General features: G+C 30.3%; 1 long non-coding RNA gene across 1 annotated transcript; it reads left to right on the forward strand.

The window, feature by feature from the left end:
* Positions 1-8,652: 8,652 nt before the first annotated feature.
* LOC112698317 (uncharacterized) lies at positions 8,653-9,905 on the forward strand. The gene is made up of 2 exons (XR_011874654.1): positions 8,653-8,980; positions 9,119-9,905. It is a non-coding gene; the product is annotated as an uncharacterized lncRNA (long non-coding RNA).
* The last annotated feature ends 1,157 nt before the right edge of the window (positions 9,906-11,062 follow it).

The raw sequence follows: 11,062 nt of genomic DNA on the forward strand, positions 1-11,062 counted from the left end.
TGAGGGTTTATTTTATCATTTTTTTTTTTTTTTGGGGGATCTTGCATTGGAAGTTTATCATTTATGATGTGTGATGAAACGAAGACAAAGAAGTACTGAAGGAGCTATAAAATCAAGAGGCCCATGACAATGACAGAAAAACGTAGGGAGAGATGGGAATAAGGCTAACCTTCACGGCTTCTTCCTACTTTTCTTCATCCAATGTGGTCACAATCACAACCGCAGGATTTTGTTACACTATAAATAAATATGTGGCTAAATTCTGCTCATTTTATTTCTCAATTCAGTTTGAATCTAAGTTTTTCTAATCCGTATCAGTTCTTTTTTTAAATTATTTTTATTTTAAATTTTAAATTTTTTTAAAAATAAGAGTTAAAAGTTAAATAGTTTTACAATAAAAAATTAATATTACTTAATTAAAAATTAATTTTCTATACTTATTCTTTTATTTAGTTATTTATTAAATTCACATGCCTCTCGTCTATCATTTAATACACTACGACAGAGGGGTATTTAGAGGCGGTTTTTTTCAGTTAGCGGCGGTGTTAAACCGCCGCAAAATCAATTGCTGGTGGCTCCGCAAACCTCCCTGGTTATCAGTGTTGGAATTGGGTTCGGCGACGGTTTTCAGCAACTGTTGGTATAACCGCCACTAAATTCGTATTTCGAGGCACGCGTTAAAAAAATGCCACAAAATAGGAGTGCCACGATTGTCATCTTGTTTACCGGCAGTTTTAAAACCGCTGCGAATGAATTCAGTTGTTACAAATTTGAATATATTTTGCTGCTGTTTTAGAACCGCAGCAATATAAGACTGGGTTTCGAGCAACATTACTGGTGGTTGTGAACCGGCCGCAGTTCCCGATACATTTTTCCTATTTTTAGTCAATTTTTGGTGGTTTAAAACCACCGCCAAGTTAAGAAAAAAAAAAGAAACGCAAAATTTAGATTTTTATTTACAAAATCACATAAATTTTTTTAAAATATTATATCATTTAATAATAAAAAAATTTGCTAATTTAATGCATACTATAAATTGACTATATTAATAGTATAAAATATTGTATATAATTATTTAATTATATATTTTTTAAATAATTATTTATATAATTAACATAAAAATAATTAATTTTATTAATATAATATTATATATATATATATATATATATATATATATATATATATATATATATATATAACTGTGCTATTTATTTTATTCTAACAATATATTAAAATTAAATTCATAAAATAATTGATGAGCAAACATATTTCATATAAATGAGAAAGCATCCCTACTAAGTTGCACGTTTGGCTTCAAACATCCGCAATGGGTTAGTGTCATTCCAGCTGGCTACACACAATGTACTAAATTGTGATAGATAATTAGATATTGACTCTGGGTAATGTTACATCAATCTATGTATAAGTTGTTTATAGTCAAGTAATAATCAAGTGGTTGAACATATATATTCTCTTTACACATAAGTAATAAAGGAACGGCGAAATGAATGTTTTGGTATCAATCTACCATAAATTATGATTGTATTCCGATCCATCAAAGTCCCTTCGCAGGTTTAGACAATCAAACACAATAACATGGCACTCATAACTATAAATAAAACAGTTCAAGGCACAAATATTCCGTATTGATATATACAGACTCATCTAATGATTATATTAATATCTATTTTTACCATTTAAATTCGTAATTTTAATATTACATAGATATACTTTTAATGATCTCGTTCATTCGAGAAGAGAGAAGAGGGACACAGAATGCATGAGATAGAACTAGGAAATTAAAGAGAAAAAATTTTAGAATTTGAAATTGAAGAAAGTATCATTATTTAGAAAATGATTCTTTTTTTTTATTTTTGTGGACAATATATGTCACAAGATATTCTAAAAAAAGAATTATTTCATCTTTTTTATTGGATGAGACAAATTAATGATATCTATCTATTCCAAAAATTTAAAAATAAAAAATTATCTGTTTGCATTTGTATGCTATACGACAAAAAGAAGGACAACGAAGGCTATAGCATAGATGAATCAGATAAGTTTAAGGGGTAAAATAATTTCCGTAAGAGAGGCTAAGTATAGAAGGGCATCAGGGAGAAAAATATGGGAATGCGCAAGGAGGATATAGCAAGAAGTGGTGCGGATAGTAGGCAACCTCAAAGGGGACAAAGTTTGGATCATCCTACATGAGTGGAAGAGACGACGAAGAATACATCCGTAAAGGACCCGCATGGGAATGAATGGACGAAAAAAGTTGAAGTCCTAGTAGCAAAAGAGAATTTCAATTGACTGTTGAGGAGTTTAGTAGGAGGAATGACGACGGCCATTGAATTCAAATCGCTACGGAGAGCTATTCGTAAGAATCCTCCTCAAGTTGCTGAAGTCAAAGAGCTTGGAATAATGTACAAGGTGCTTTTAGTCTTTGATATTGTGTAGAATGTGGAGGAAGCATTTATGTTCAAAATGAATAGTCTCTTATAATTCTTTCATAGTGTATGGAGATGGGAGGAATTAGAACGCAGTGAGGCTAGAAGATTCTGGTTAGAGTATTATGGAGTGCTTTTATATGTATGGTCAGTAGAGACGCTCAACACGATATGCGATCTATAGGGAAAAGTAGTTAAGTGTGATGAAGTAACGGAGTTTGGTTTATCATTGAGCGTTGGTCTAGCGTTAATCGATACCTGTGTATTCGATGTGATTAATGAATGGATTCATATCACTGTAAGCACTAGTGGATTTGATATTTTTGTAAAGGAGGTAGGACGTGAGATATATGGAGATAAATATCTATTGAAAGATATACTAGTGAGGCCAATGTGTGACAACTCTAGTTCACATGACGATGAATTGATGTCAAAGACGGCAGTTTGGGACCCGACGGATGAACTAGTCATGACATGGGCAAAGAGCGACATTGAAGAGAAGGGTAGAATGGTAACACCTGACATTTTTTTGAATGAGTGCAATCAAGAGCAGTTAAGTCCGCATCACATTAGAGGTGAACGCGGATCGCATATGACCAAAATCTTTATCTGATCCGCACTAAAATCATAGGATTGGATCGGATTCAATATCCACAGGTTTTAACCTTGGATCCGATCCGATCCGCACATTTGCAGATCGAATATCGGAAATATCCACAAAACACAAAAATATTTTTAAAAGCTTATTTTTATTAAAAAATATTAATAAAAATTTTTTCTACTCTTTTAAATATGTTTACTCTTAAAATAATATTAAACATATTTTTCTTAAATAATAAAATTAAAAAATACAACATATATTATAATTATTAGTTGAAATAAAACATAAGAAGAATATTTACTTATTTATTTATTTATTTTTGCGAATCCGCGGATATACAGATACCTACATAAAATCCGTAATCCGATCCTATAAGTGTGCATATCCAATCCGATAGCCTTGCGGATCGGATCTATATCCGCAATTTTCGGATCGGATACGAATAAATACCTCGGATATGCGGATTGGATCCGATCCATGAGGAATACAATAGCCTTGAGACATTAGCCGCGACTGGGTTGCAACATAAAAATGTCAAAAAATGGGCTACGGAGGATGCTAGGTTCGAAACTGAAGCAGAGTGTATATACGAGAATGCTTATTAGAGGTACACATGGGAAGAACAGATGACTGAAAATACAGGAACATGAAAGTTGACAGTAGAGTCTGGTGCAGTTTTGCATGATGAAGAGCATGACATTATGGCAATTTTACAAAGTTAGAACGAAGCAATTACGACAAAAAGAAGGATGGCGAAACAAAAAGAGAAAATAAGGAGGAGTAGACCCAAAAATCATAACAAGGTGTGTAGAAATTGTTTTAAATGATTTGTAGTTGTTGGAATGTTAGAGGATTAGGAGGTGATGGTAAGCTGAGTATGGTGAAAGAATTGAAGAAAAAATATAGGTTGAATATGTTATGATTGATTGAAATTAAGAGAGAGGTAGTTACTAAATTTGATGTAGCACGGATTTGAGGTATGGTGGGCTGGGATTATGTGAAATCAGCAGGTGCCTCTAGAGATTTATTGTTAATGTAGCATGATATGTTGTTTAAACAGTCAAATTGCTACAAAAGAAACGGTTGACTGTGTGTTAAAGGATTGCTTACAAAAAATAATTTTTAAGTGTGCATTCTGCATAGTGTATGGTGTGCATATGTAGAGTGAGAAACTGGTGATATGGGGGGAGTTAAGCTATATTATGGGGTTATATCAAGTTCTGTTTTGTTTCATGAGAGACTTAACAAAATACTATGGGTGGAGGAAAGGAAAGGTGCAATTAATTTACCAGCATCTACAAAAAAATTTAAAGATTAGGTGCAAGATTTACAGCTTGTGGATTTACTTCTTAATGATAAAAAAATTCACATAGTTTAGAAGTCGATCTTGTAGTCGCATTGACAGAGTTCTAGTCAGTATAAAGTGGCTTGAGGAGTTCCCAAATACTTGATTGAAAGGGGGATCTAGGAGCCTATCAGATCACTGTCCCTTGATTGTAAAAGGTACAAGAGTTAGTGGGCCCAAGACTATTTCGAAGTTTAGATTTCTGATTTACACATGAGGGGTTTTTGAGGATGGTGAAGGATGAGTAGAGAAATTTGGGTGATGATCAGTTCACTAATATGCTAAAGGCCCTGACTATACCAATGAGAAGATGGCATAAGGACTATTTTGGAGACATGGACAATGTGATAAAGAAGTATGAGGAGGAGATCAAGAAGATTGATGATATAGTTAGTGCTGGTACTTATGAAGGAACGGTGGAGGCTCGACGGGACGCTCTGGTGAGTTGTTGTGCAAAGTGGTATATCAGAAAGGAGATTCATTGGAAGCAGATGTCTCGATCTCAACATGTTAGGGATATAGAAAATTTCATAACCTAGAATCGATGAGAAGGATAAATAACAGAATTGATGCTTTGCTAATTAATGGAAGATCGGTGCGGAACCAGACCAGAATAAAAGTTGTAATTAGAGAATTTTATAAAGAGTTGTATCGACAGGAATATGCTCCTATGATTGGGTTCTGTGATGGGTTGGTAAAGCAAATTGATGATGAGGAGGCAACAATATTAGAGGTACTACCATCGTCTGAGCAAATTTGAGAGGCAGTCTGGGATTGTGAGTTCACTAAAATTCGAGGTAGTGATGGCTATAATATGAATTTCATTAAGGAATGTTGGGATGATATTGGTCAAAGTTTATTGCAATAGTGTTGAAATTCTTCCAAAGTGTTATGCTACTAATGGATGTTAATGTAACGTGGATGGTGCTAGTTCCAAAATTTGAGGGAGCTAAGAAGATCAAAGATCTTCCGCGGATTAATATAATGGGTTGTATATATAAGATAATATCAAAAGTATTGGTGAAAAGAATGATGTTAGTGATGTCAAAATTAATAAAAAAACATAATCTACATTTATAAAGGGACGAAAAATACATGATGATGCCTTTATTGTTTGTTGTTTGATTTTTATTTTTCCATTTCATCTAATTTAATTCAAATCATTTTAAATTTAGAAGATTATAAATTAAATTAATAATTTAATTTAATTCAATAAAAATAAATATATTTGTATTGTTATACTAGTTATTTATAAATACTACAAAATTAATTTAAAAAAATGGCATTATTTATTTAACTTGTTCTTGTAGTTGAAAAATTATATCCACTCAAACTAAAAATTTCTGGAGCAAAATTTGAAATTTGAGAAAGTTGGAGAACAGAAAAAAAAAATTTGTGAATATTTAGATTCCGATAGTATTTATATATTTATAAATAAAAATTTTAAATTTTTATTTTAATAATAAATAATAAATAAATTAAAAATTAAATTTTTTACTTTTAAAAAATTAATTAATAGCCGATTTTTTTATAAATAACGAATAGATATATTTATTTTTATTAAATTAAATTATTAATTAAATATACTCGTATTATTATACTGATTATTTATGAGTATAGATAAATTAATTATCAAAATATTTTAAAATATAACTATAAATATTGAATAAATATTTAATAATTAAAAAATACCGTATTTAATAAAATTATTGTCTCTTAAGTTGTGTTTGTTTTTGTAGACAGGACATGACATGACATTAAAAATTACTCTTTATGTATTGTGTTTGGATACAATGGACAAGACATTAATGTAATGTCTAGTATTATGTTTGGATTAATATGAACAAGGCTACAATATGATATAAAATTACTAAAGTAGACATATTTAGTTTTAACTTTTATACCCACCTCTCATCACTGTCTCTGTCTCGAACTCCTTCACTGCCGCCCTAATCGTACCCTTCCCGAAGAACTGTGGAGGAATGATTCTTGTTCCACCTGCACGACGTTGCCTGTTTTCATGCTACTGCCAACTCGTTTTCTGTTTCTGCCCACTCAGTCTCTCTTCCTTCTCTTTTTGGTTCTTGTTTGATATCTTGATTTATCTTTTTTAGGGACAGTCACATCTATATATGTTTCATCTAATGCTCTTAAACAATCTTAAACCAAAAAAATTGAAGTGTCAAGACTAATTCTATACAAAATTATAGATTATACAAAACCACTACCTCAATTATTTACTACATTTACCTTGAACCATTTCCATCTGGGATCTATGTAGTCATCTGGAACAGAAACAACTTTTACAAACAATAGACTTTGAACACGTATGACCGAGGATAATACCTTGTTGAAATACCTACTTCCTGTTTCTCCTTATCTATAAAATCTAACTTGAAGCGTGCGATTCTTTTTATGATGAACTAGTATTATTAAAATCACTTGCTTAGGTATACTTACATGACATTCATTTCTTAATCCACCTTAAACTTTTAGTAACTCACACGATCTTCCTAATGCATCTACGCTCATCCTTAATTGCCAAATGCAATTTTTATAGCCTCCTCCTATTATGCGGTTTAATACATTCCGTCTTAAGGGATTAGTATTAATTTCTCTATTCCTAATCAACAAATGTCATCTTCTTCTATTTCTCAAATACAAAAATACAAACATCAAAACTAATATCGTAACGACTTCAAGTTCAGCCTGAATCATAAAATAAAAAAAATCGTCTAAATTTCTCAGAGCAATCCGATGGGGCGAAAAAAAAGAAAGAGCTCCTATCAACTTGTTCCGACCTAGGATAATAAGCTCATGAGCTTAGTCTTACTTCACCTCCGAGAAACGAAAGAAAACTTCCATCTCCAAATTTAACTCAGACGTAGCTCGCTTCTTATGGGAAGCGGCATCTGTTGATGAATGGTTATACAATGGCGGTCCTTATGAACTAATTGTTCTACACTTCTTACTTGGTGTAGCTTGTTACATGGGGTTCTATACATGTGACCAGCTATCAGGAAAAGAATCGCAATAGCTAAATGATGGTGCGCAATATCATTCTAACTGCCTATAAAACAGCATAGAATTGAACCACCCTTTTTCCATAGAGTTTTTCCTCTATTACCATTAAAATACAATAGATGAATAGTCATTCGAAGAAAAATCATTAAACATAAATATAGAATATTTTGTAGTTCCTTTCTTCCTTAATCAACACACAAAAAATAACTTATATAATTAACACATACTAAAAATTATCAACAACAATGAACACAGTAGCCATAAGAGCAACAACAATATAACTCATTAATTATTTTAATTTTTAGTTCAAACTAATAACAAGAGACAAATTCAATACAATTTTTCGTTCATTCTTTCATTATTGACAAATACATCAACATATTAAAATTTAAAATTATTTTTTCATTCATTCATACTATTACTGTAAACATTTAACATTTTGTCAAAGAAAAGAATGTAGCTCTTCTTCTTATATGATTTTTAGATTGAAAAATCATAAAAAATTAAAAACGAAAAAATAAAGACAAAGCAGAACAAAATTCTTTTAAATATAAACATAAAAACAAGAATAAGAAACAATAAGGAGATCGATAGAGTAATACTTGATTATGTGACTGATAAAGCTAAGAGAAGAACATGCTTTCGAAATTTGTAACAAGAACAAGGAGTAATTGACTGCACACAAAAAACTAATAAAAAATAAAAAAAGATAAGAAGATACAAAATCATAAAAGAGAAGAACCCTAAAAAATTTCAAGAAAAGAATCAGAAAGAAAAAGAAAAAATAGAGATAGAAACAAAGAGTAAGAAGAAGATATTATTGTGAAAGAAGTCAAAGAAGAGAAAGAACAAATCGAAGTAGAAAATGACGACAGAAAAAGCAAGAAGAAGATGAAGAATGAAAAGACAGAACAAGAAGAAGAGAGAGTACCTGAAAACGACGGTGAAGAAAACTTAAGGTTAGAGTTTTTCACAAGATAATATAAGGGATAATAGTAGAATAATGAAAAAAGAATCAGAGAAAAAAAATTTATTAAAAATTCCGTGTCCACTATCTTATTTCTATGTCCATCAGTGTCTTTCGTTTAGAAGTAGTAGACACAAATTCCAAAAAAAAGTGTCCAATATCCATATAACGCAACCTTAGATATTATTATATGATATTATTAAATTAATTTTATATTTAATACTCAGTATCCAATAAATATAAAATATAAAATAAAAAAGCAAGAAAAGAGATTCAAAATATTTATTCATTTATTTGTCTTTCCAAAAAAAACAGAAAAGAGATTCAAAATCTTAGTTATATACAAATGCTATATATACCATCATCAAGAGAGACAGATAGAGGCAAAAAGATTTCTGCTATTAATTCTCAAAATTAAAGTACCATTCTTCAACTGAGTTCTGAAAAGTACTACACTCCTTTTGGGTTCTCTATTTTTGCCGCTAATAAGAACATTCAGTTGGGGACGTATACCTTCTTCTTTCTTCCTATCATACTTTCATTCAGATCCTTCATTGGATTATCTATCTTCCACAGTTTCATCCATTCTAGATACGGTAATTATCATGTTACGTTATTTGTGTATATATAATTTTCAATTTTTATTTATTCATATAAATATATGCTTTAATATTTATCGTTTAAGATTTAGAATTAACCCTAAAATTATCGTCGCTTGTGTTTATTTGAATTAGAGTACACATTCACGAAATGGCGAATGATAATATCCTTAAAAGAGAAGCAAAATCACTATCGGCCATTGAGTGTGCGACGACGGCGGCGGCGGCGGCAACGGAGGTGGAGACAGTTTCGGCGGTGAAGTGCTGTTGTTGTGGATTGGTGGAGGAGTGCACGGAGGCGTATATTACGCGCGTGAAGGAGCGCTACGTGGGCCGTTGGATTTGCGGACTTTGTGGTGAGGCAGTGAAGGATGAACGGTTGAGATCAAGGAACAAAAGTGAGGATGAGAGTATTATGATGACAATGGATGAAGCAATTAGAAGTCACATGAAGTTTTGTCAACAATTCAGGTCTTCAATTAGTCCACCCAATAACCCCACTGAGGAATTCATAATTGCAATGAAGAACATCCTCTTTAGGACATTGGATTCTCCTAGGAAGGACAGTTTCAATGGTTGTAGACCACTAGGTAGATCCCAAAGTTGCTTCTCAACCATACAAGCAACAACAACAAAAACTACTACTACTACTTCTCAAGATCAGACACTTTCTGAGTGATTAATGATTGTTGGGAGATCAATAATCATAATGATTGATATTCTATCAAAATGATTTAGGGTTAATTGGTCTCTTTTTCCATTTAATTTTACAATTATATTTACTTTCGGGACATTTTTTATTTTTTCTAAAAATTATTCTTGGGTCTTCTCATGAAGAAGAAGAAAAAATACCACTGTTGTGTTACCATACGATAAAATACAATTTTTTTTCTTACTCTAAAAGTATTTAAAAATATTACAACATTAGGAGAAAATTATATAAGTTTTTTTTGGAAAAATAAGTTATGAACTTGTTTAAACTGGATTAATACAATAATTTATTGGCTAAATAAAAATCATTTAAAAAAACACATAAGAAGATAAAAAAAAACTTAATTCAACTTAATTATAAAAATATGTTCATAGTCAAATTATCTTGAAACATAAAATATTTTCTAAATTCATTCTTAAAAAAAAATATCAATCAAATTGGTCTTTCAAAAATTATAAATTAATCATATTTGTCTTTTACATTAATAATTTCCATCAATGATTGATGATTTGAAATGTTGATTGATATTATACATGACATCCTATATATAAAAATCTATCAATTTATTCGCTAGATCATATTAGAAATATAATTTATGTAATTAAAAAAATAACTAAATTGATCGATATTCGTAAACGTATTTAGTCAATATTCAATTAGACAAGTCAAATATCATATATGTTAATTAATATATTTTAAATTTTTTATAAATATATTTTGTCAAAGTTCAATTAGACATATTAGATATCATATATGTTATATTGTCAATTAATATTTCGTAATATTAATTATTGACAAAAATTATTAATAAAGTAATTAAAGGATAAATATGATTAATTTTAATTTTTTGATGGACAAATTTAATTGAAAAAATTTTAAGAGACAAATTTAAAAAATACATCATCTCTCAGAAACTCATTTAACTATTAACTCATAAAAATATCTTGTTTACCTAATAAAAATCAGTTAAAAAAAAAAGAGACGCATAAGAAGATCATAAGCAGTGATTGTTTAATTTCTTTACTTGTCTGACGTACGTAATGTTTTCAGGATCGTTGGTTTCTAGGATTATGGTTTAGGTTTTGAATTATTGTTCTTTCTTAATTTGATATTTGTGATCGAGTTGGAAGAAATAAATCTTCCATAGCGACTTCAATCTAAATGTCGCTTTTTGATTATCCATCTCCATTTGAGCAAAAATTTCCGTTTCTTTTATTGGTTCATTTTATGAAATCTTAGGAGTATATTTGTTCGTAAATCTTTACTATTTTTTTAAAGTAGAAATTCAGGTACAATTGACATTACATGAAGTTGATAATTAAAAATTGTTAGATGATTTAACTAAATTTTCATCTAAAAATTCTCAA

Source organism: Arachis hypogaea, chromosome 16 (assembly GCF_003086295.3).
Source record: "Arachis hypogaea cultivar Tifrunner chromosome 16, arahy.Tifrunner.gnm2.J5K5, whole genome shotgun sequence".
Lineage (NCBI taxonomy): Eukaryota > Viridiplantae > Streptophyta > Magnoliopsida > Fabales > Fabaceae > Arachis > Arachis hypogaea.